This window comes from Suricata suricatta, chromosome 1, assembly GCF_006229205.1.
Source record: "Suricata suricatta isolate VVHF042 chromosome 1, meerkat_22Aug2017_6uvM2_HiC, whole genome shotgun sequence".
Lineage (NCBI taxonomy): Eukaryota > Metazoa > Chordata > Mammalia > Carnivora > Herpestidae > Suricata > Suricata suricatta.
The window spans coordinates 181,104,800-181,131,901 of NC_043700.1; the positions used below are offsets into that span (position 1 = coordinate 181,104,800).

Sequence of the window (27,102 nt, forward strand, 5' to 3'; positions counted from 1 at the left end):
GGGGGTCGCGGGTGGGCCGGCAGGGGGCGAGGGGCGGCGGGGGCGTCGCCCGAGGGGCGGGGGCACCCAACTCTGCCCTCTCGCGCTCGGCGGCGGCGGCGGTGGCGCTGTGTGTACCCCTTTAAGAAGGAGCTGCTCGAGCGCTGACGGTTGGGATTTGAAGTTCTTCCTCCCTCTTTGGAAGTCTGGACGGATGGGGGGTGTTGCCATGGCAACGGCACCCATCTCTCCCTCCCGCCCCCCTTTTCTCCTCGCGGACGCCGGGACGACTCTGGTCCTCTTGTACTGTCATGTGATGGACCCTTCCCTGCATGTACACGCACATCGCCCTCCCCACCTCCCATCCCTGTTCTCTTGCAATTCCGTCTTCCCTTTTAGTGGAGTGGGAATCGTTCTGCTACAAACTTCTGGGCTTGGGGCTGTCATTCTGCGGGTTGCTCGGGGTGGCAGGAGGTGGTGGGAACTCCTCACGGTGCCGCCGTCGCTTTTTTGTCTGAGTGAGACGTATGCGAGGAGCTGTTATCCAGCAGGTTGGTTTAGTGGGCACAGAAGGGACAAGGAGGGTTATGGGATGGGGTGTGTTGTGCCTGTTTGTTTTGGAAGGCGGTTGCGGGTAGGAGAGTAGGGGAAGAGGTAGAAAGGAGGGTTGCATTGTCTTAAGTGGATGGATAGTGGCAGCAGCTTGCTCGACTGGCGATTAAATCTTGGCATTTGAAGTTGAAGAGTAACCTTAGTGCCTTAAGGAAACAACTCACTTACCTTGTTTCCATCTGTTCTTGCGCCACCTCGCGCCCCTTTTCCCCCCACCCCCCTCAGATTTGTTTGGTTAGAGCCTGAAGATCTTTCTCGTTTTTCACTAGTGAAAAAGATAGTGGAAGGATAAACTAGTACAGCCCTAGCTTAGAAATGTGCACTGCAGAAACGGTGGGTACAGGGAAATGCACAAGAAAGGAGATAGCTCGGGCTAGGGAGCGTTTAAGTTCACTTTAGGCAACTTGGTGTTTTACCCTTATCAAATATATTTTCGTCTTATTTAAGGAAGCATTCTGGGAAATAGCTTTTTTAGTCAAATATTTATGAATGATTTTAGTTCTTAAAGTAAAAAAAAACACCCTCACCCGGTATTATTCTTTTATAGAAATTTTGAGCTGACTGTTGCTAGTGCTTCCTAAATACAAAATGGACCCATTTTCACAAATGCTTACCTAAAGATCTCTTTCACTGACAACCTGTTTAGAAATTAAGTTTGTTTGGTTAGAATCAGGCATTTTGACAGCACTGAAACACTGGCTCTTGATAGAATTGTTAAGTTTTGCCGAGGCACGCAGTGATTCTGAGATGTCTTAGCTCAGTTTTTATGTTTTAGAATACTTTGGATTTTCCCCTTTATCTTCTTACTTAGATACATGAAATATGACTCTACAAACACACAAAAATCTGTGTATTTCTGAAAAAAATCATCAAATTTCAATTAAACACGACATCGGATTTGATGGAAAAAGGGGTTTAGAATATCTGCTTTACCTGTTTGGATACTCAAGTAGGATTAGAAGACATTGAAAATTGAGTTGATATGATATGTTTAACATGCTATCTCTATATTACATTTTTAATGTAATGTGTATAATGTCTACTGCTTTTGAAAGGAAATATTTTCTGGGCTCTAAGTGTATTTGAGAATTGTTTCCCATAGTCAGGAGACCTAGTAAAATCCATCTCATACTTTGTTTTTGTCATTGTTATTTTGAAATAAACAATAAAATTCTTTTAAACAGGACATATACACTTGTTGATTGGTTTTTTTTTTTCCGATATCCTATATATGAAGCACCTATTCATAGTGTGAATTGGGATTAAATGTAGTTTGTGTAATTATTTTAAATTGCCTTTTATTGTTAATGTGCTCACATTCAGTACTTCACTATGTAAACATATTACCGAAAAAGCCATAATCTTTTTCCTTAGCATGTGTGTGAATGTTTATATGTATATATGTTTTTTGCATTGAATATATTAAGTGCTCTTATTGCTTGAAATAATTTTTATAAAATATTATACTTTCTACCTTTGAAAAGAAAATGACCCCAAAGTCTTTTTTTTTTAATGTTTATTTTTGAGAGAGACAGAGCATGAGCAGAGAGAGGCAGACACAGAATCTGAAGCAGACTCCAGCCTTTGAGCTGTCAGCACGGAGCTGGCTACCAGGCTCGAACTCATGAACAGCGAGATCATGACCTGAGCTGAAGTTGGACGGTCAACTGACTGAACCACCCAGGCACTACCCCCCATCCCCGCCCAAGTCTTATTTTTAAATGAGACCTAGAAATTGTAAGCAGTGTTTTAGAGTCATATAGCAACTTATTATTGAGCCAATAGTGAAATTTTAAATATCAGTTCTTAGCCTGTTTTTAAAGTAACCCGATTTTTTTTGTAACACATATATATTATTCTAATTTCATGGAGGAAAAAGATCATTTTAGTTATCATGACTGCTGGTAGTTAGCTAAGATATTTAACCCTTGATATGGAAAGTAATGCTTGCCTTTCTCTGTGGAACTCATGTCATTAGGTTAGATTTGTGACTACTCTGTAGTTTATTCCTGGTTTTCCTTCTTTATAATTTAATTGAAAAGTTGCTCTACAAATTCTGTGTCCTAATTCATAGCTCTATTTACAGTTTATAATTCGATAATTTTTTTATAATCATCCTATACTATAATTTTGAGTACGTTTGGCTAACAAATGTTTGAGTGCTTATTAGATATAATAAATTGTATCCTGGTACTCATTATGACAAGAGTGATAACAGATAAAGTCCTAGATCTTATGGAATATATAATACAGCTAGTATCTGATAAATCATAAAATTTAAAACAAAGTAAAGTTGAGGATAAAGGAAATGCATTAACATATTTTTAAGCATTACCAGAGCTGGTGTAGTCTATTAGGATATTCAGTTTGGGAAATAGGCCAAGTTTTTATTTTTCTCCTTTTTCTTTTAATTTTGATAAAATTTCAAATTTACAAGAAAAGTTGGAAGAATAGTACAAGGAACCTCTGTAGTCCTTTACCCACATTCACATTTTGCTGCATTTGCTTTATCATTCTTGCCTTATATCTATTTATCTATATTTTTTTCTGAATCATTTGAGGATAATTTGGTCACATCCTACCTCTCTACCCCTTAAATTCTTCACAGTATATTTCCTAAAGCCAAGGACATTATCTTACCTAACCACAATATATTTATTAAACCAGGGCATTTAAAAATGATACACAATTATCTATTTCATAATCCATGTTCAAGTTTTATCTCTTTTATCTATTACTTGCCCCCCTCCCCAGCTCCTACCCTGTCCTGGATCGTGTATCCTGTGATCTCCTTAGTCCTGTCTTTCTAGTCACTCTTAATGTGGAACACTTCCTCAGCCTTTCTTGTATTTCTTGACCTTGACATTTTTTACAAGTACAGGATGGCTATTTTGTAGAGTGTTCCTCAATTTGAACTTGTTTGTTGTTTTCTCATGACTAGATTGGTTATACATTTTTGGCAGGAATACCTCTAAAGAGATGTTCACTCTCTTTATCGGTACGTCATATATTGAGGTTTGTGATGTTGGTTTGTGCCAGTGTTGGTGATCTTAGTTTTGAAAATCTGGTTAAGGTAGTGTTCTCCATATTCCTCCCTGAAAGTTACTATTTATCCTTTTATAATTAATATGTAATTTGCGGGGAAAAGAGTTGAGGAACAGAATATTTTCATAGCCACAGCAGTATTTCACTCACAAGTTTTAACATCCATTCGTGATTTGTAGTTGATATTCTGTCATAAAGCCATCTTTCCCATTTCCTCTTATTTATTTATTTTTCCAGTTGTTTCTATCTGTGTGAACTCCTGGAATTTTTTTTTTTTTTTTTTTTTTGAGAGAGAGCACCCATGAGCTGGAGAGAGGGGCGGGATGGAGAATCTTAAGCAGGCTCCACACTCAATGTGGAGCCTGATGCAGGGCTTGATCCCAAGACCCTGGGATCATGACCTGAGCCGAAATCAAGCGTTGGATGTTCAACTGACTGAGCAGCCACCCAGGCACCCCTGAATTCATGGATTCTTACTTTATTTAATGGTTACATCCATTACTATCATTATTTTGATTTCCAGATTGTCTCAGGCTTGTTCTTTGGGTGCCTCATCAAGCTGGTTCCAGTGTTTTTTGACAGAATCACACCTCTCCACAACCCCTCTCACCCTCATATCTCAAATGACTTTTTTAGCACTTCCTGCCAAAATAAGCTTTCCAGGTTTATCTTGTACTTAACTTGTCCCAGCCCTGACATCAGTCATTTCTCTAAGGAGCCTCTCTATTCTTTTTAGTGTAGAAAAGATTTAGATACCAAAATCTGAACACTAGTTTTCAGCATTGTTTTTAAACCCTATTTTTCTGATACAAAAGCTAATACTCAGTGTAACTGATTTGCCTAAAGTTGCAACAGCAAAACAAAATGGCAAAGATTTGATTACAATCATTCTATAAACATCAGTTTTTTCCCTACATATTGGTGTTATGCAGTAGAAATAAAATGGGAGCCAAATATTTAATTTAAAATTTCTGGTAGCCACATTTGAAAACACATTTTTTAGGCCAATATGTTCAATATATTTTAACATTAATCCATACAAAAATTATTAATGAGTTAGTTTTTACATCCTTTTTTAATATTTAATTTTTGAAATCAGGTATTTAAAACTATTTTTAATGTTTATTTATTTTTGAGAGAGAGAGACAGAGCACAAGCTAGGGAGGGGCAGAGAGAGAGAGACACATACAGAATCCAAAGCAGGCTCTAGGCTCTGAGCTGTGAGGACAGAGCCTGACGTGGTGCTCATACCTACGAACCATGAGATCATGACCTCAGCTGAAGGCAGACACTTAACTGATGAGCCACCCAGGTGCCCCTGAAATCAGATATTTTATACGTCTAGCACATCTTAATTTGAAGTAGCCATATTTCAGGTGCTTAATAGCTACGTGTGGCAAAGCCAACTCTTGATACCATGGTACCACTTATTTCAGATTGGTGATAATGACCACACCTATAGCTTAATTGATCTTTCCCCAAATCTTTTATTGGTATAGACTAATATAGCAAATAAGTAGGCTCTGGAGCTAGACTGCCTGTGTTTGAATTTTAGTGTTACCACTTACTAGTATGGACAAGTTACTTAACCTCTCTGTATTTTAGTTTCTTATCTGTAAATTGGGTAAAATGAAGTGGCTGGAGAATTAGTTATGTTGATACATGCTAATATGTGTCTGCCATATAAAAAGCATTCCGTAAATGTTAGGAATATGAGAAATTAGTTTAAATTCATTAAAAAAAAATCTGTATCATCCTCGATCGTCTTGCAGCTACTCTGTTGGTACCTACTCCGTATTTTACCCTTCCTTAGAGCTTTGCACTCTGCAAGTGTTTGCAGAGTGGACTTTCTTCCAAACTACCTGTGCCATTTATAATAGCGGTATCAGTGTCAGAGGATAGTTTCTTCCTCTATTTTTAACCTGTGAAGAAGTTATAGGAGTGCCTCATAAAGCTGTGACACTTGAAAGATAGGGCATTCCAGGTAAATAAGATTTTAGATAATCAACTTTCCATGTCTTTCTGGCTACTTCTTGCCTTCTGCTCTTTTGTCTCCCCACTAACTTCTTCCTCAGCTTATTATTGCCAGGTAAATTCCAAAAGAGTAGATTTACTTAGAAATCTTAATTTAATGAAGACTGGTATGGATGGGTCAGCCACCCAAAAACCTTGGCGCTTGGCTGTACAACTATTTTTTCAAGCACTAGCAGATTTTTTTACCCATTTAAAAAGGTATAAATTATGGTACTAATAATGTGCACCAGGCAAATGGAATCTATGATGACAATAAGTAGTTGGGTGGTTAAGACATCTATCCAAATTTGTGTTTAAAATAGGTATGTCTGGGGCACCGGGGTGGCTCGGTCTGTTAAGCATTTGACTTTGGCTCAGGTCATGGTTCATGGTTTGTGGGTTCGAGCCCTATGTTGGGCTCTGTGCTGACAGCTCAGAGCCTAGAGCCTGCTTTAGATTCTGTGTCTCCCTCTCTCTCTGCCCCTCCATCCCTTTCTCTCAAAAATAAACAAACATTAAAAATTTTAAATAAGCATGTCAATGTATTTTACATTTAAAATTTGAAATTCTTTGTACTCCTGGATTATTTTATTCTTAAAGTTCTGCCCTTCTTAGAAACAAGTAGTGTATGAATTTTGTATTTTTGCAGATGTTAGATAGAGGCTGCAGGTTGATCTAAGCATCTCATAGCCTCCTTTCTGGTGTCTCTTCATGTCCATGTCATGTCATGCTACTTCCCTTGGCTGACTATATATGTGCATCCCGCAAGGCTTGGCTGTGCACCATGAGATGCTGTTATTATGTGTCCCCCATGCTCTCTTTCAGCCCTGTTGTTTAACTCTACAACAGTGCAGTCCTGGGAGGAGCAAACAACAAAGGCATGTAGATTTGGGGGTATGCAATTTTTTCTCCCTTATTAGTAAATCTAGTCTCTGATTTATTCTACATTTTGTGTGTGTGTGTGTGTGTGTGTGTGTGTGTGTGTGTATGTGTGTAGTTCCTATCTTTTTCTTTTTTGATAGTATTCCTTTTTTTGGTATATATGACCAAGATTCATGGGTGATAGATAACAGTTGGTTAGAGCACCAAATTCATAGATTCAAAATTTTGGGGAACCATTTAACTTCATTAGAGTCTGTACTTAGGGCTGAATCATTAAGCAAGTCTTTCAAAAGTTTTATTCACCACAGAAGGTAATGTGAAAGTTAATGAAGGATCACTTTTCTGTATCTCTTCTCATTTTATACAGTTTTTTCCTTATTGACAACAAACCTAACCTGCTCACTTACATTCACTTCTTGTTTTTCTTTTTTTTTTTTTTTTTACTTTTATTTGTTGCCACGTTATTATTTGTTTACACTGTCTCATGGATTCAGTTTTTATGGTGAAGTAAGCACTTTGGGCAGATTCAGATAAGATTTTGGATTATATCAATATCTACATTGCTGGTTTTATTGTGTTTCAGTCTGTATTAAATCATTATTGAAACAGCTGCTTTGGTTTGTAGTTTACAAAGCAGTGGTATCTCCCATTTGTCTTTCTTCATCAAGTAGAAACTCATAACCATATTCATTAAGTTGACCATAGTTCACCAGACTGCTTCTTCCTTGTTTGTCTAGGTTCTTCTTTAGACAGTCCATACAACTTCATTTGCTTTTACTTCTCTTTTGTACACATTGCCCCAAATTCTTACCATTTTAATTGTATCTTCTACCCTGCATCTTCAGTAACTTTTTTTTAAAATGTGTTTTATTTATTTTTGAGAGACAGAGAGAGACAGCACGAGCAGGGGAGGGTCAGAGAGAGAGGGAGACACAGAATCCAAGGACAGGCTCCAGGCTCTGAGCTAGCGGTCAGCACAGAGCCCGACGCGGGGCTCGAACCCACGAACTGTGAGATCATGACCTGAACCGAAGCCAGACGCTTAACTGACTGAGCCACCCAGGCACCCCTTCAGTAACTTTTAAAAACCAGTTGTAACCTAAAGTATTTACTGAAAAACAAGTTTGAGATCTTTTTTCATTAATTCAGATTGGCCAATTCATTCCTTTTTTTTATTTTTTTAAATGTTCAATTAATAATTTTGAGAGAGAGACACAGAGAGTGAGCAGGGGAGGAGCAGAGAGACAGAGGGAAACAGAGAATCCCAAGCAGGCTCCATGCTAGCAATGGAGAACCCATCATGGGGCTTGAATTCACAAATTGTGAGATCATGACCTGAGCTGAAATCAAGAGTCCGATGTTCAACTAGTGGAGCCACCCAGATGCCCTGGCTAATTCGTTTCTGATGAGTATGTGCAAGGTGTGTATGTAGGAAGTAACTTGTCCAGTAGTCTTCATATTTAAATAGTAAACCATTTAGGGACAAGGGACTGAGTCTTCACAAATGCCAGAAAGGACTAAGAATTGAAGGAGTTTGGTTTTTTTCTTAGCTAACCATTGTAACCTTTGGCACAAGTCTTTTATCTGTAAACTAACATAATATCTGTCCTTACATGTTCACTATTTTTTGTTTTGGGGAAAGGTGTTGGAATACTTATATAGTATTTTCTGGGCTGAAGATATAAATTAAGGAATTATCAGCATAAAGATGATATTTAGGGGTCCCTGGGTGGCTCAGTCAGTTGAACATCCAAGTGTTGATTTCAGTTCAGGTCTAAGGTTCGTGGGATTGAGCCCTGCCTTGGGCTCTGTACTGACAAGCGCAGAGCCTGCTTAGAATTCTCTCTCTCCCTCTCTCTGCCTCTCCCCCACTAACTCACTCTCCCACTCCTTCCCTCAAAATAAATAAATAAACATTATGAAAAAGGATGATATTTAAATCCATCCATTTTTTTGAATCAGTAATATCGATGATTACTTTGTATGTTATTTAATTAATCTGAGACTTGATAGCAACAATATATTGAGACAGATAAATAGGATGGGCTTAGGTTGAGTCACTGAATGTGATCTCTAAATGTATCTCTTTTGTTTCTTTAAAAACTTTTTTTCTAATTAAGTTAATCACTAAGATATGTGTGGAATTAATATTACACAATTTAAAGGAATGATTTTTTTTTTCCAGTTAATTTACTGTTGCCAGTTAATTCTTACTTGAGTCTTACTGTGTGCCAATTGATAGGGGTGTTTAATTCTATGTTTCTTCCTTATTGAGTTCTGAACTGGAAATAGACTTAGGAATCAGAGATCAAAATGTTAGCTTTTTAAATGATAACATTGTATTGGGGTGGGTGCCTGGGTGGCTCAGTTGGTTAAGCGTCTGACTCTTGATTTTAGCTCAGGTCATGATCTCAGCAGTTTTGTGAGTTTGGCTCTGTGTCTGGCTCTGAGTTGACCATTGACCGAATGGAGCCCGCTTGGGATTCTCTCTCTCTCTCTCTCTCTCTCTCTCTCTCTCTCTCTGCCCCATCCCTGCTTGTGCTCTCATTGTCTCTCTCAAAATAAATAAATACATTTTAAATGGTGAAGTTGTATGGACAAACTTGGCTTGAATTGAGGCCAAATAAGACTTGTTTACTCCCTGTCCCCTTGAATTGAATTTATCAACCTATCAGAGCAATTAGAACTGTAGACCTCTTCTAAAATATTAGGGAGTTCTGTGCCTGGTAGAACTTGGTGAGTTCACAATATGATTTGCTTATTGGTAAGGTAGGACCTTCTAGGCAGACTAAGAGGGAAGCTTGGCCATGCATGAAAAATGACCTTTAAAACATCAGTTCATCCCACTAGGAATAACTATCAGGATGTTGCCAGGTTAGTCATTCCTCTCTCCTCTGGGAGGACTGAATAAGGGGTAGAGGAAAGGGCAGAAGTTCTTTAAAAATACTTCCCCTAGGAATGTGAAAATTGTTGGGAGAGGTGGTGACTGTGGGTGGGTAAAAAGCTTGTGTATAAGGAATAGGGCTTAGACTTTGCTTTTATTAAAGCACTCACAGTTATCAGGGACATTAAGTATCAGTTGGTATAATATAATAGAAAGACAGAAGAGGGAGCAATTAATTTTAATTTGGAGGATTTGAAATGTTGAAGCTTCAAAAGATTGAGCGAAAACATACTTTTTTTATTCCCTATGCTGTACATTTCATCTCCTGATTTATTTTCTAACTGGAAGTTTATACTTCTTTTTTTATGTTTATTTTTGAGAGAGAGCGAGAGAGAGAGAGAGCACAAGAGCACCAGCAGGGAAGGGGCGGGGGGGACACAGAATCTGAAGCAGGCTCCAGGCTCTGAGCTGTCTGCACAGAGCCTGACAGGAGGCTCAAACTCTCAAACTGTGGACCATGACCTGAGCCAAAGTTGGATGCCCCGGGAAGTTTATACTTCTTAATCTTCTTTGCCTGTTTGTGCTCATCCTTGCATCCACCTCCCCTCTGGCAATCACCAGTTCTCTGTATTTAAGAGTCTAGGGGTTTTTGTTTGTTTGTTTTGTTTTGTTTTTAGATTCCTCACATAAGTGAAATCATTTGATTCTTGTCTTTCTCTGATTTATTTCACTAAGCATAATACCCTCTAGTTCCATCAGTGTTGTCACAAATGGCAAGATCTCATTTTTGTTTTATGGCTGAGCTGTGTCTGTCTATCATATCTTCATTCATCCATCAATGGACACTTGGGTTGCCTGTTGTAAATAATGCTGCAGTAAACATAGGGCTGCATATATCTTTTTGAATTAGTGTTTTTGTTTTCTGTGGTTAAATACCCAGTAGTGGAAATACTGGATCATATGGTGTTTCTATTTTTAGTTTTTTGAGGAACCTCCATACTGTGTTTTCTACAGTGGCTGCACCACTTTACATTCCCACCAGAAGTGCAGAAGCATTCTCTTTATTCCACATACTCTCCAACACTTGTTATTTTTTGTCTTTCTGATACTAGCCATTCTGACGGGTGTGATATCTCATTGTAGATTTGATTTGCATTCCTCTAGTGACTAGTGAGTGATGTTAAGCATCTTTTCATGTGTCTGTTGGTCATCTATAGGTCTTCTTTGGAAAAATGTTTATTCAGGTGATCTCATTTTTAATTGGATTTTTTTTGGAGTTGTATATGTTCATTATTTATTTTGGATTTTGGATATTAACTCCTTACCAGTTATATCATTTGCAAATGTCTTCTCCCATTCAGTAGGTTGCCTTTCTGTTTTGTTGATAAGGTTTCCTGTGTTTTGTAAAAGCTTTTATGTAAAGGGCTGGATAGTAAATATTTTAGGCTTTGTGGGTTATATGGCCTCTGTTGCAGCTACTCAGCTTTACTGTTACAGTGCAAAAGCAATATATAAATGAATAAGGATGGCACTATTCCAATAAAAAATTGTTTACAAAAATGGCTGGATTTGGCCTATAGATCATACTAGCTTATCCTTAAGTTAAATAATCCAACAGGAGAGTAGGATGGAGGGAACAGGCAGAGGGATAGTATAGGCAGAGGTATAGAAGTCTAAATAATGATATATTCTAGAAATATTCAGCACTCTAGAGTCATTGGAATGTAGACTGGGAGTAGGGAGTGGGACTAGAAGTATAAATTATGGCCTCTATAAGGAGGAAAATATGAGTCTTGAAGTTTTCTTTTAATGGCTAATAAGCATGATCAGATAAGTTGGCTTATGTTCATTTTGAACATCTGCTGTTGGTTCAGGTTTGAGGAGGTTTTTTTTGGTAATAGTTTTAAGCAGCTCAAATTGAAGCAGCCCTTTTAAGTCAAAACTGGGAAATGAGCAATATCCAGTATATTAATTAAGATGTTGGATTGCTGAAGTACTCACAAATGGCACCCTTTTTTTCTGTTTGGGTTTTTAACAACTTGAAAAATAAACAAGGAAAAAGTTGGGAGCCAAATGATCACTTCTATTGCTGATGAGACCAGGTTAGAGGAAGGGCTTGTTGGTAGAGTCACGTGGTCTGACCTAGGCTAGCTTATCCACCCAGGCATACTAGGGAAGCAGAGCAAAATATGAGCTCTCTGCAGGTATGTTCCCCAATAGCTCACTCCCAAGGGGAAAAGGAGCAGAACTGAGCTCTGTCTACTCAATTATTCTTTGCAAAATCACCAATCCTATCAGGCAGTTCACTTCCCTAGGGGTGAAGAGAGGCTGATATGCTTGTGAAGCATCCTTCCTCATAGAAACAAAGAGCAAGGAAAAGGTGTTATTCCTCCAATAATCCAAGCTACTTTTTGCAGTTATATCTGGAAGTAAGTTTACTGGAAATGATACAATTATTATTATACTGAAAACAAGTCGAACATATATTGGATATTTTAAAAAATATTTCATTCTAGTGTTTAAAACCACCTTTTAAAAAAGTTTATTTATTTATTTATTTTGAGAGAATGCATGTACAGGGAAAAAGGGAGAGAGAGCGAGCGACTCGTAAGCAGGTTCCACAGTCAGTGCAGAGCCTGATACTGGACTCAGCTCAGAAACCATGAGATCATGACCTGAGCCCAAATCAAGAGTCCGACGCCTGACCAACTGAGTCACCCAGGCACCCCATAATCATATTTCTTAAACTCTCACTCTTTTTAATGAACTAGATTTTCTACAGACCTGTGTAAGATACTTAAATAAAATGGAAGTTTGGTGAGAAAAGAAAGACAAAACTAACTTCTTTATCAAGTAACTTTTTAAATTTAGGAAGAATAGAGGACTGTTTTTTTAAGTTGAAAAAACAGATACTTTGATAAATAGTTGATGCTTTTAATCAGTTCTGATTGTGAGTGCTTATGCAATTTACTCACTGGTATATCTTTCTTTAAAATGTTATTTGGGCGCCTGGGTGGCTCAGTTTGTTAAGGGTCCGACTTTGGCTCAGGTCATGATCTCACAGTCCGTAGCTTCGAACCTAGAGTCAGGCTCTGTGTGACAGCTCAGAGCTTGAAGCCTGCTTCAGATTCTGCATCTCCCTCTCTCCCTGCCCCTCCCCCGCTTGCTCTCTGTCTCTGTCTCTCAAAATAAAATAATAAAGACATAAAAAAAATTTTTTTAATAAAAAATAAAATGTTATCAGTTCTTCTTTATCCTCTTCCTCTTCCCTTTCTAACTAGTTCAGTACTAAAACCATCAGATGGGCCAAGTGAGGATAAGTGTCTGCACTGGATGGTGTATATGGGAGAGGGAGCCATGTCCTTTTGGAGGAATGGCATGTGAGAGCCTGTCAGGGATGAGGAGGGTCCCCATGTGGGTTAGTGGAGTTTTGAGAGATGAGTAGTAATCTGCTTAGAAGGGCATGCTGGTGCACCAAAGCAGGGTGTCTGTGAGGGATAGTAGATCTGGTATGAGGGAGGAGAGGGTTGGTTGGTCTTGTAAGGGACGTCCAGACCTGAACAGTAAGAGGATAAGGAGGGCAGCTACTGGGAGGTGGGGTGGGAAAGAAAGGGGGTATCTTTAGTGTGGATGTATTGAAGCTCAGATTGGATAAGGAGGGAGTCCATGCATGGAGGCATCCCAGTGCAAGATGTCACAGCCTGAGGGTGGGGAGAGGAAGGCGTCCCAATGGAGGGTCAGCTCCATATAGGTAGATTGTTAGAGCCTGAGCTGAAGGAAGAGGATATTCTTATAGGATGGATGCCAGGCTTGAAGAATAGGGGCCTGAACAAGGTGAGGAAATGATATACATGGAGAAGGCATGGGGGCAGAGAGGGCTAAGGAAAGCATCACTGTAGGGAAGGCAAGGCAGCCAGAATGGGAGATTAGTTATATACAGGAGACTGGTCAAAAAAAAAAAAAAAATTAAAGATAATGGGAGCTAGACCTCTCACTGTCTGAGAAGGGAGTTACAAATATGGAATTGGAGAAAACTAGAATGCTCTCTGTAGTGTTGGACTGGAAATGAGATGCTGGTATGAACTCATGATTTTCATTATTTATAGATTAGAAATATAGAAGTAAATGTGCGGGTGTATATATACACCTGCCCCATACCATTCACCGAGAAGGGGCCTGAGAGCAGTGACTGTCCATTAGCTTTGTGCATAATGTATCATTGTTAATTTCCTGGTTTTGATAGTTGTATCTGTAAGAGAATATCTTTGTAGGAATTAGTTATTGAAGAATTCAGGGTAATGGGACATCCATTTATTCTCCAATAGTTGGAAAAATAAAAGTGTTTTTAAGTTTTTACCATATTTAAAGCACTTCCTGTAAATTTAAGATTGTTACAAAGTAATTTTAAGTATTTAAAAGCAATGTTATGGGGCGACTACATGGCTCAGTTGGTTAAGTGTCTGACTTTGGGTCAGGTCATGATCTCACGGTTTATGAGTTCTAGCCCTGCGTCAGGCTCTGCACTGCCAGTTAGCACCTGCTTGGGATTCTTGCTCTCTCCTCTCTCTACCCCTTCCCCACTCATGCTTTCTCTCTCTCTCTCTCTCTCTCTCTCAAAATAAATAAACTTAAAAAAATATAAAAGCAATGTTATGAGTCAAAATATTCCATTCTTTTGAATCAATCATTTTCAGCCCTTAAAACTACGTGGTTAATAATATGTAAATTGTCTTGCAGGTTTTTCAACACTAAGAATTGCTCTTTGAAATGATAGCTAATATCTACTGAGTGCTTATCATGTGTCATACACCATGTGTATGTGTTTTAATCCCATTTAATTTTCACATGTAAATTAGTACCATTTTTATCTTCATTTTACAGATATAAAACTGAGGTTTTATAGAGGCTGCTTTTATGAAGGTAGAATTCAGATCCAGGTCTGTATTTGTTCTCCTGGTCAAACTTGATTAAAAAATTAACAATTCCTGATCAGGTAGTTGTGTCTAAAGCTTTGGTAAAATGGTGCTGTGGTCTGCTTCATTTCAGAACCCTGAATTTCAATTTTAGGGAAAAGAATTCTGGATTTAGACCTCCTCAGCCCCTTGTTTCTGGTGAAAAATAGAAGAGAATAGGGGCTTCTGTTACTTATTTAAAATTTTTTTAAATGTTTATTTTCGAGAAAGAGAGAGATAGAAACAGAGTGAGACAGTATGAGCAGGGAAGGGGCAGAGAGAGAGAGGGAGGCACAGAATCTGAAACAGGCTCCAGGCTCTGAGCTGTCAGCACAGAGCCTGACTCAGGACTCAAACCCACTAACTGTGAGATCATGACCAAAGCCAAAGTTGGATGCTTAACTGACTGAGCCACCCAGGTACCTGGAGCTTCTTTTATTGAAATGCATATATCTGAGTTAAGGGTTCTATTACTGTGGGTTAATCAGAAACAATACACCCAAATTTCTTTCTTGGTCCTTCAGTTGGGAATGGGGAGTAGTGAGAGCATGGAGTTAGTGGGGCTAGGATTTTCCCCAGCAGAGATTGTCAGTGTTCTTAATCTGGATATAAAGTTGCTCCTTATCCCAATTCCAAGAATGATGGCTATCACCTTTCTATCTCTTTTGAACTTTTCCAAAGAATGGCAAATGATCAAATAGAAGATAGCTAATAACAATTTATTATTTCATTTTAACTCTCCTTTGCCTGTGCTCTCCCCTAAACCCATTTAGAACATAAGTAATGAATGCCCTGATAATTTTTTTAACTTTTTTTTAACACACCCAAATTATGGGATCAGCCTAATTATTACCCTTTTTTTTCTCCTTTTCCTTATTACTTGACCTTTTAATACTTCTATTCTGATATAGACATAATTTTTAAGTGGGGTAGTATATCCCTATGAGGCCTAATTACACCTTAGCTTATCTAACTTATCTTACTATGTTATTTATCTTCATACTTCTCATCAGTCTGAACCCACAGATCCTTTCATCCTCTGTCACAGAGTGAGTTTTTGCTGGCCCTCTCATTCTTTATGCCATTCTAAGATTGCTCCTTTATTTTATATCAAGAATGATAAGATTTTCAGTTTCTAAGGAAGCTTGGCCCTCTGCTATGATGCTTTCATACATCTCTTCCTAATAATTTTTTTCAGTATTTATGGATCAGGCATTGTGCTAGGGGACTCAGATGCATTAGATTGTTTTCATGAAGCACAGTCTTGTAGGGAAGACAACATGCTCTTACTATAATAAATTCCGTAATAGAAGCATTTACAATATTAAAGTTGTGATACAAAGGAAGAGAGTGATCAGGTTTCCTTGTATGGGTCCAAGAATGGTCATAGGGTGACTGTGGGTTATGAGAAAAGAGAAAGAAAAGTTGAATCATGAACAAACTTCTAAGCAGAATATAATAGTAATTACTGTTATTTTTAATTATTTTACTTTAGGTTTTAAGTGCTTATACTTGAATTCATTTGATTTTCACAATAGTTATATAATAGAGGAACTGTTTTTTTCATCCCCACTTTACAGATAAGGAAGTTAATAACTCATCTTACAGACAGTGGAAAACCATTGATGGACTTTAAGCCGGAGTGACATAGTTTCATTTGTGGTTCTGTAAGATTACTCTGCCAGTAGAGTAACGGGAATAGGAACAGGTAAATCAACCAGGGACATGTCAAGATAGCCCAACCAAGTAATTATTAGGATCTGAAATAAGAGTAGTAGTAGAAATGGCGAAGGAAAAATTCAAAAGATACGATACGTTACAGTCAGTAGATTTTAAATATTGATGAACTATGGATATACGGAAAAAGGAAGAATAGAGAAAATAATTTGCAGGCTTCTTTTGAAGGCCTAATTAGACTGTGAGACATTTATCCAGGATAGGATATAGAACAGCATATTTTTCATGTTTCACAGTTCTAAAGCTCCTACATCTGCTGTAGGAATGATACGGTGCCTCTGCATTCTTGTTTTCTTAATATTGAAGGTCCAAGAATGGCTTTCGACCTTGAGTGTTATTGTGTGTGTGGTTATTTTGTTTTTTCCTCTCCAAAATTTGATTATTATCTGTCAGGAAAATTTAGCTTAGATAAACTGAGTAATTTTATATTATAATTATATGGTGTTTGCAAATAATTTTATAATAAATGTAAGTAATTTGGACTGTCTCAAATCAGTTTTCCCTAATATATTGAAGTTGCTAGAGTGTAACGTGGGTCACTGTAGGGTTTTAGACTGCCATAGCTTTGACATATGGTGATTTTATCTTTGTTTAAACAAAATCCCAGACACTACCTTTACCTTCATCTTCTCTATATCCTTCCAGTTACTAACCCATTTCAATATTTGACTTCCTTGATCTTTCTTCATTTACTTTTATGTCTTTCAGATACCCTCAATACAGCATACTTAAAACTAAACTCTTGAACTCCCTCTTTTTTGTTTCTCAAAAATTATTATAGCATCCCTGAGAGTTGCAACATGGCAGAAACCATGGGAGTACAAAAATTGGCTTCAGGACCAGATTGTGAATAGTTTTCTTTTTTTTTTTTGTTTTGTTTTGTTTTGTTTTTGTTTTTGTTTTTAATATTGTCCTAAGGAATTAGCCCTTATTCTGATATTTAAGTGAGATTTAACTGACATTGTTAGCTTGTTTTTAAGTTTGGAGGATCACAAGAATGCCACTTTTCACATTCCATTCAGTGGATTTACTGTTAACAGTTCTGTTTTAGAACAACCCTATGCAAAACTTGGTTACTCTTTCCTTAGGGAAATCAAAAGTAGCCTTCCCCAGAAGAATATTTGAAAACTTGGGCATAATTTATAAAAATCATTAGGGGAAAATTTAAATATGTGCAAAAGTAGAAGAAAACATAATATCCACATTCCTGTGACCCATACAAATTCTGGCCTACTTTTTAATAGTAAAATTTTTAATCAGAACAAAACATTTTATATATTGGTTATCTGAATTCTGTAATCCTTTTCTTGTTCTAATATGAATAAACCCAGATTACACATTACATTTTGTTGCAAGTAGTTATGGATTTATCTAAGAGTTGTGAAAAATATGACATTTATGACATCTTACTGCTTGCTTTTAGGCTTAATATAAACTATTTTTGGTTGATTATGCTTTGGTTATGAGCCAAAAAAATTGAATTTAGACCCCAGAAGCTTACTTTCTCTCTCTCTCTCTGTCTTTCTTACCCTTTTTCTCCTTCTCTTCTTCCCATCTTTATGCTTTGTGTTTTGAATAGCTCTAAAACCAGTAAGAAACCATTGCTGCTTATGTCTTAGATCTGACATTTTCTATTCATCAAGCAAACCAAAGAAGGTACTGTTTATTAATAGACTCATTGCCTATGCTGAAGAGCAGTCATTGTTTTTTAATCTTGTAGAGTCACTGAATTAACAGTGATATAGCTAATGTGTCAAAATCCCTCAGAGCACTCATCTTACTTGGTTGTTGTTGAAATAACAATTACTTATTAAAATATTTTCATATTAGTGTTATATTTATCAGTGCTCATGATAATTTGGTACTTAGGACTTGAGTGTTTATTAAAAGAACCACAGCAAATTAATTTATAGCTTAGAAGATTTGAAGTTATGAGACATAGATGGAGATATTTATATATAAATGTATGTAGATGTCTAGATATGTATATATTCATGTATGTGTATAATATGATTTTAGTGATAATAATTGTGATGATTCTAGGAGATTAAAAAAATTAAGTGTTTTTTAATTTAAATGAGCAATTGAACAGGATGTCCTGTTGCCATTTGTATGCTTAATGTTACAATTATATATAAATATTAAATTGATATTTTTGTAGTAAATTGTGAATTTAGAGTACCTTTTATTCTAAGATTTCAGTTAACTTTGTATCATAAAAATTGTTACATATTAATTTTCAAGTCAGCGATTATGTTTCTGTTCTTCCTTTTATAATTGACCTCCCTGCAAGATTTGGTGACAGGCCCATTCTTCTTGATACCTTTTTTTTTTAAGCTTCACATTGTCTTTCTGTAGGTAATTTTCCTAAATTCAAATATCATATGACTGTTTTATTGGTTTCCTACCAACTTTAGAATAGTCTAAATTCATAACATGACTTGAAAAAGCAAACTTACTGACTCTATACTACCGTGCCCTTTTTGTCATTCTGCCTCGGGCACTACCAACAATCAAGTTGCATCAGTAGCACAGTAATAGTATAGAAATGATACTAGGTAACATTTATTGAACACCTACTAATATTTGTGTCAGGTGTGTGCTATATATATATTCTCTACATTAATCTTCTTAATAATTGAGTACAGGTATTGTAATTAGTATTTTACAGAAGAGTCATACTGAACCATTTGGAGGTTCTCAAGCACTGTACCTCTGAGCTTTTGCCTATTTGTTTCCTCCTTTTGTATTAGCTGCTATTGGTAAACTTTTTTTTTTTAAGTGTAACTACATAGAGAAAAGTATACAGTGAACAAAATGAGCATACGTGTATAACCACCACCAGATCAAGAAATAGAACCCTTCCGCAAGAAGTCCCCTCATATCCTCTCCCAATCATTAATCTCTGCCCCCTCTGCAAATGTACGTAGTATTCTGACTTCTTAACATTATAGATTATTTTTTGCCTGTTTTGGAAAAGTCTGTTTGAATGGAATTACATAGCATTTATTCTTTTGTATCTAGCCCCTTTAAACTCAACGTTATATCTGTAAGATTCATTCATGCTGTTGCCTTTAGATATAGTTTATTCATTTTCATTGTTCGATAATATTTTAATATATAAATATGTGTAATTTGTTCATCTGTCCTCATTTTGAAGGATATTTGGGTTGTTTCCAGTTTACTTTATTGCAAACAATACAGTTAACATTCTTATACATTATACATTTTTAATTGTGGCTCAATTTCTGGATTATTTTTCTGCCTCCTCTTAGCTGACTAGACTTCACTTTTCCCAGGAAGTCTTTTTTAGCGTCTCCAAGTTTGAGTTTGGTACTTTTGTCTGTGCACTGATATCACCCTCACCTTCCTGTATCATAAACATTAATGCTATATTTTTCACCACATTCAACGTATATGTGTGCACTCAAAGGAAAAAAAAACATGTTTTATCATGTGTGTGTTTGTGTGTTTGTGTGTGTGTGTCTATGTGTTGCATGCAAAGAAAAAAAAGTGTTTTCTCTTTCCCTGTCTTTTTGGCACTTACTGAGTACTTAAATGTTGAGTGAATGAATTTTTTCAATACAGTTACCCTTTCATTGCTATAAACATGAACATAAATTTAGTGGAAATTGAATAATACATTTAATATTCTCTGCCTTTGTTTTATTCTCTTTAGATATGCAGTTATTTTAAAATAATAATCAAGTTATGTTTAATTTTTTAATTTGTCAGGCATCTGTGTTGTCCCTTTTATATTTTTGTTCTATCATACAGCTAGTTGTATAAAGTATGTTTGGAAAAATTTCTTATAACTCGTGGCACATTTAATAACCCCATTTGTGGCAAATAATATTATTTGTCCTTTGAGGGTGGTCTTGAGTTATGGAAATAGCCAAAAGACGTTTGGAGCTGAGACAAGAATTTTATTAATGATAAACTGTGTCAAAAGTGAGTTGAGATTTCAAGGGGCATAAACTCTTCTCCGCTGCCTCTTTCTCCTTATGGATTTAAAAACTGATTTATTTTTTACAGAATTAGTCACTAAATTCAAGTAAGGTAAGCCATGGAGATAAGTCAGAGTTTTATAGTATATTTTGCTTTTGAGTTTCTTGTGCGTTAAAAATTGCTTACTTTTGCAAGTTACTTATGTTATATTTGAGTAGCAATTATTTGTAAGAATGTTTACTTTTCATCTTGAATTTGTCTTCTCTGATATTAAAATTATCTCTAACCAATTATCATCTTTAGCATCTTTAATCATACTTTAGCCACCATGCTCATTACTAACACTTGTTTCTCCCCTCCTCCAGTTGAATAATGATGATATACTTTCTTATTTCTCCCACATTCTCTTAGACTTAGCTCTCTAGTCTTTCTCTTCTCACACATTTTATCATTTTATGTAGTGTTTATTGATCAGTTGTTTTGTCTTTCTTCCCCACTAAACTGTAACGTAAGACAAGTGCTTTTTAGTTTAACAAAAATGTTTTTAGAATATATGAAAACTTTGTTATCTGTTTTAGTCTTCTCTAAAATACTGTTCATTTGCCACAAATGCTCGTTTTTATATTAGTCACCTTATTATTTAAAAACTCTTCTACCTCTTTATTGAAAAAGTGTTAAGTATAGATGGTGTCTCTCCCCCCCTCCCCCACTTTTAGCCAAATCCTCTGTCAGCCATGAAATTCAGCCTCATATTATTGAGTGAATCACTATGACAGATCCTAGGGATAATACAACAAAGGCAGTAATGTTTTCCCTGTTGACAAGGAGCTAAAAATTCTAATTCCCTTCTTTAACAACAACAAACGAAAGAAAGTCTCAAATTAGGTTGTGAGCATACTTGAAGAATGTGATGCTGTTAACAATAAATTCTGACAAATGAGATGGTAAAATACTTTGTAATGCCATTTAGACAGTACTTGTATACCAGGTGTTTGTATTCTACACATAAACTGCTCCTTAACGTGGTTACTCAGCTAGTTGTAAAGCTAGAAGAAAATGTTTTAGGTTAGTTTGGAAGACAGGATACTTGACAGAAGAATAAAGATGTTGGGAAAAAAGCATTTCAGATAAACATGTGCAAAAAACTTAGATTTATAAAACATAATGAGTTTTTTCTTATAAGTAACATGTAATTTAATCCTGATGAAGCTATATAAAATGAGCTGGGAGAATAGGCAGAGGTTAGATCAGAGAAGGCCATATATACTATTTTAGAACATCTGTAATTCATCCTATAAGTAGTAGAGACCAATTGAAGAGTTTTAAGTAGAATTAATAAAATCTTATGTTCTTTATCATTATTATCATTTTTTATTTTTAGAGAGCATGAGTGGGAGAGAGGGGCAGAGGGAATCTTTTTAAGTTTATTTATTGCAGAGAGAATGCAAGCAAGCACATGTGTGCACAAGCATAGGAGGGGCAGAGAGAGAGGGAGAGAGAGAGAATCTCAAGCAATTTCCACACTCCGAGCTGAGCCCAGCATGAGGCTCAATCCCATGACACTGGGATCATGACCTGAGTCAAAGTCAAGAAAGAGTTGGAGGCTCAACCTACCGAGCCAACCAGATGCCCTGTGTCTTACTCTCTTTTAAATGGTGAAAGTTGATGAGAATAATGATTCTGAAATCTGTTATAAAAGGCTTAGTAATCAGATACTCCAGTTAACTTCACATTTTCTGTACTGCTGAGAATAATGTTCAATAGAGGTGAATCTTTAATAAAGATTCACTGTTGAGAGTTATAAAATTTTTTTAAATTGTGAACTGGATCAGGCTTCCAAAACTTAAAATGGATGTAATATAATGTATATTCAAGTACCTTGCATCTTAAAGGAATAAAACATGACAGATGAAATTTAAATTCTCATCTATCATTTACTGTCCCATTCCCTTTCCTTCATTCTGGACATATATATTTTTCTCTTACTGTCTTCTTTAAAGCATTCATAGTCTACTTCCCACAAATGATTACAATGTAAGAGTCCTGTATACTTTATGGGCTTAGGTGTCTTTCGTAAAAGTTACACATTGGGTTTTTCTGTGCTGCATTATTTTAAATGTTCCACAAAACTTCTTATTTAAATTATTATATTTTTTCCTAAAGCATATTATTACCCCATATTTTGTCTTTTTATTTGTATATGAATCTAATTGTTTTACTTATTCATTTTGTTTAAAGCAAGGCATTATCAGTGCTATAAATTGTGAATATTCTAGTATTACAACTTTATAAAAATAATGTACAAACTTAGTAAAAGATAAAGGGAAATAATAAGGACACACTGTGGTCAGAATGTATTTCCTGAATTTGTCCCTATATATTTGGGTAGGAGTAAAGTTTAGTTCAGATACCTGGGTGTATTTTTAGTTTGTGAATCATATTTAGCATTTGATTATTGCTTTACATTAAAAATTGTATACATTTTTAAATAATTAACTCTGTACCTGGGATATGTGAGTTTTATTAAATATTTTATTATAATTTTATTATAACTTGATTATAAGTAAGTCTTCAACATATGAAGTTCTGATAATATTCTAAGTCCTATAGAAGAAAAATTAGTCATTCAGGGAAATTAGGTCATTTGTCAAGATCCTATAGCTGATACAATGACAAATCTGGGACTCCAACCTGGATCTTAACTTATATCTACTATCATCCTATATTTATGAGAAGGCAAAATAGAGTCAGATATAAAAATCAGGGAATGCTAATAGTTTTAATGAGAGGATGAGACCAGTTTCCCCAACAGTAACTAACAAGCTTTTAAATTCAGTGAAATAATTATTATAGAATTAATCAAATCAAATATGTTTAAGCCTTTTGCAGTGTAACCATTTATTTTGTACATATATTTATTTCTTGGTAATTCCTTATTACTAATTTGATTTATATTTGTTGCATAAATGTAAATCAGAGAAAGAGGTGGATAATTAAGATATTCTTTGGGTTATTTTCTTTTACTGTTATTTTTATTTGTTTTAGAGAGTGAGAGTGTGAGTGGGGGGCGAGGGGCAGAGGGAAAGAGAGAATCTCAAGCAGGCTCCACACTCAGTGCAGAGTCTGACACAGGGCTCGATCCCACGACCCCAGGGTCATGACTTGAGCCAAAATCAAGAGTCAGACATTCAAATGACTAAGCCATTCAGGCACCCCAGGCTTTTCTCTTTTAGTTATATTCAGACATACGGATCCAGTGTTCTTAACACTGAGGTTTGAATCAACTTTGGCACTATTGACATTTTCGGTTGGACAGTTCCTTGTTGTGCAGTTTTGTCTTGTGTATTGTACGGTGTTCAGCAGCATCCTTGATATCAGTAGATACTAGTAGTTCCAATTATATGCTCGTGTGTGGGTTAGGGAGACTTCAAGACCTTGTAATAGAGGCATGTTTATTAATAGAGGCACCATACTCCATAAGTCATAGTAGAAAATATATTTGATATATGCGTATAGAAAGAACAGAAAAGTAACAAACTGCTTAAAGAAAGAGGCAGTGGTTACATTGAAACAATGTCTTAAGTGCTAAGAAATAGAAAAGGCACTAAACTAAGCAAGATACAAATACGGATCTTTCCTCTTAGAACAAGATAGGATGTAAATAAATTGAATTTCAGAAAGAAATTTAATGTAAAGAAAGATAATTATTAAGAACAGGTAGTTTTTAACTTATAATTGGGCTGTGTTCCAAAAGTTCTTTTGAGAATGAATGTCTTTGGTCTCAGTGAAATTTTTTCCTTAAACATTTATTCAACAAATATTTATATTTGAGTGCCTTAACATGGGCCAGACACTAGCGCTAGCATAGCAGGCAAGATGACGTGGTCCTTTACTCCTTGGAGCTTATAAAATTCCTTGGCATTTATCAAATAAAAATATCAAATATTTAGTTATGTAAATTTCCCCTTATTATTCCTCTTCTCCCAGTTTGAGTTGAGAGCAGAGTACTTGCCTCTTCTTACTTACCTGTGTATCCCCAGCTTCTAGAACATCTGGTAGATGTACAAATATTTGCTAAATGGTTAACTGATTAGTTGGGAAGAGGCATTTAAAAAATTACACATGATGAATTAGAATTGTGATAAGTGCTCAAAAGAGTAATACAGGTATTATATAGTATGAAGCATGTAACAGTGGGTCTATTCTAAAACTAGATTAGATGAGACAAAGCTTTAAATTAAGGAAGTATTTTTCCCCAGCTTTCCTGAGATACAATTGGCAAATAAAATTGTGTATTTTTAAGTGTACAATGTGATGATTCAACATTGGTATATTTTGTTCAATGATTACCATAATAGAGTTAATGCATCCATTACGTCACAGTTACCTTTTTTGTGTGTGTCTTTGTGACAGCTTAAAATCTACTCTTAACAGATTTCAAGTCTGTTATTAAGCTCTTGATTATATCCCCGGAACTTACTCATCTTTTTTTAAATATTTATTTATTTATTTATTTATTTAGAGAGAGGGAGAGAGGGAGAGGGTGTGGGAGAGAGAGAGAGAGAAAATGAATGAATCCCAAGCAGGCTCTATGCCCGGTGTGGAGCATGACCTGAGCCAAAACCAAGAGTTAGATGCTTAATCAACTGAACCACCCAGGCATCCCAGAACTTTCTCATCTTATAACTGAAGGCTTATTCTCCTTGACTAGCATCTCCCCATCTCCCCTACCCCCGCACACCCCAATAACCATCATTCTACTCTGTTTCTAGCAGTTTAACTTTTTTAATGATTTCACATAAAACTGAGATCAGATCATATAGTATTTATTAGTCTTTCTGCGTCGCTATTTTCACTTAGCATAATGTCCTCTAGATCCATCCATGTTGTTGGAAATGTCAAGGTTTCTTTCTTCCTTGTGGCTGAATGATGTTGTTGTTTGTATATACCACATTTTCTTTACCTGTTCATTCCTTGATGGACATTTAGGTTGTTTCTATGTCTTAGCTATTATAAATAATGTTGGATTGAAGCGGGGAGGGCCAGGTATCTCTTCAAGATAGTGGTTTTGTTTCCTTCAGATATATATCCAGAAGTGAAATTGCTAGATCATATGGTAATTGGCATTTTTAATGTTTTGAGGAACCTCTGTACTGTTTTCCATAGTTTACATTTCCAGCAACAGTGTACAAGGCTTCCCTTTTCTCCATTTCCTCACCAACATTAGTTACCTCTTTCTTATAGCAATCCTAACAGATGTGAGTTGATATCTCCTTGTGGCTTTGATATGCATTTCCCTGTTTAGTGATGTTGAGTACCTATTCGTGTACCCATTGGTCATTTGTATGTCTTCTTTGGAAAAATGTCTCTTTAGTGCCTATTTTTAAATGGGTTGTTTCATGCTGTTGAATTGTGTGGGTTCTTTATATATTTTAGATATTAACCCCTTATTAGATGAAACTTGGACCACTTCGCTTGTAAGTATTTTCTGTAGGTTGCCATTTTTTTTAAGTTTTTTTTTTAACATTTATTTTTGAGAGACAGACAGAGCATGAGTGGGGGAGGGGCACGAGAGAGGGAGACACAGAATCCAAAGCAGGCTTCAGGCTCCATGCCCCAGGCCGTGAGATCATGACCAGAGCTGAAGTCAGACGCTTAACCGACTGAGCCACCCAGGTGCCCCTGAAGGGTGCCATTTCATTTTGTTGGTTATCCTTCACTGTGCAGAAGCTTTTTAGTTTGATGTCATGCCACACGTTTACTTTAATTTTGTTGCCATTGCTTTTGGTATCCTATCAAAAAAAAATCTTTGGCAAATCTAATATCAAGGAGTATTTTCCCTATGTTTTCTTCTAGATGTTACTGGTTTCAGTGATTAATACCAAGATTTTAAGAATTAGTAGATGTTATCCAGACATGTTTTTGGGGTGGGAATGGGGTTGGAATGTATTGTAGGCTGAAGGAATAGCTTTGTATGAATGCCTGAAGTGGGATATAATGGGACATTTTTTAAGGTTTGAGAGTTGGCAGGGGTGGAGGCCAAGGGGTAGCATGGTACCAGATGGTATGTTGACTTTTTGTCCGTTGTATCCTGAAATACTGAAGATACGTAGCAAAAAAATTTTGTTACAGTATTAACAATTAAACTAGAAAAAAAGCTTTTAAAGGGTAATTTAGTTTTTTTTAATTCTGATACTCGAAAATTAATTAATTATAAAATGGGACTCCATCTTTCATCTGTGTCTGTGTACTGATGACCTTCCAGTATTTGTTTCCACCTCTGGGTGGTTTTGTTTGATTTATGCCCACATATCCAGATTAGCATATCCAAAAGCAAACTCCTTTTATGTTACCAATTATGTTAAAAAGAAAACCAAGCCACTTCTTCATGGATTTTATGTCTCGGTGAATGTTTATTCACTCAATTTTTCAAGCCAGAAATCTTTACTCCTCTCAATCTCACCTTAAAATAATGTAGCTATGTTATCATTTAATTATTTTCACTTAATTGTACTATATCACTCAGAGTTACTTTTTTTTTTTTTTTTTTGGCTATCCTGTTTCTCTTAAGAAAATTTCTACCTAACTTAAGATCTTGTTTTTTATTTCTCTGCTTTATTTCTATAAGTTTTCTGCCATCTATCTTTATTCTTTTCCTATTTAGTCTATATCCCACTTGCTACTTGAGTGAGCTTTTCTGAATGTAAAGCTAATCCTGTCTCTTGACTACTTAAAGGCCTAGCATGGCTCATTCTGACTTTCAAAATAAATATTAACTGCTTGGCAAAATGCAGTAGGCCATTCGAGATCTGCATTGTGCTCCTCTTCAGCCAATTATATTTGCCCTTTCTTCATATCACATTCCTTATTTTTTGCTATACTTTTTCACTTTCTAGACATGACTGCTTAAATTGAAATTAATTAAAACTAAATAAAAATTTAGGGGCGCCTGGGTGGCTCAGTCAGTTGAGCGTCCAGCTTCGCCTCAGGTCATGATCTCATGGTTCGTGGGTTTGAGCCCTGTGTCAGGCCTTGTGCTGACAGCTAGCT

At 36.2% G+C, this 27,102-nt stretch overlaps 1 protein-coding gene across 10 annotated transcripts in view; it reads left to right on the top strand.

Moving 5' to 3' along the window:
* LCORL (ligand dependent nuclear receptor corepressor like) overlaps positions 1-27,102 on the top strand; it is a 163,165-nt gene that overhangs the window by 663 nt on the left and 135,400 nt on the right. The gene's annotated exons all lie outside the window — the stretch shown is intronic.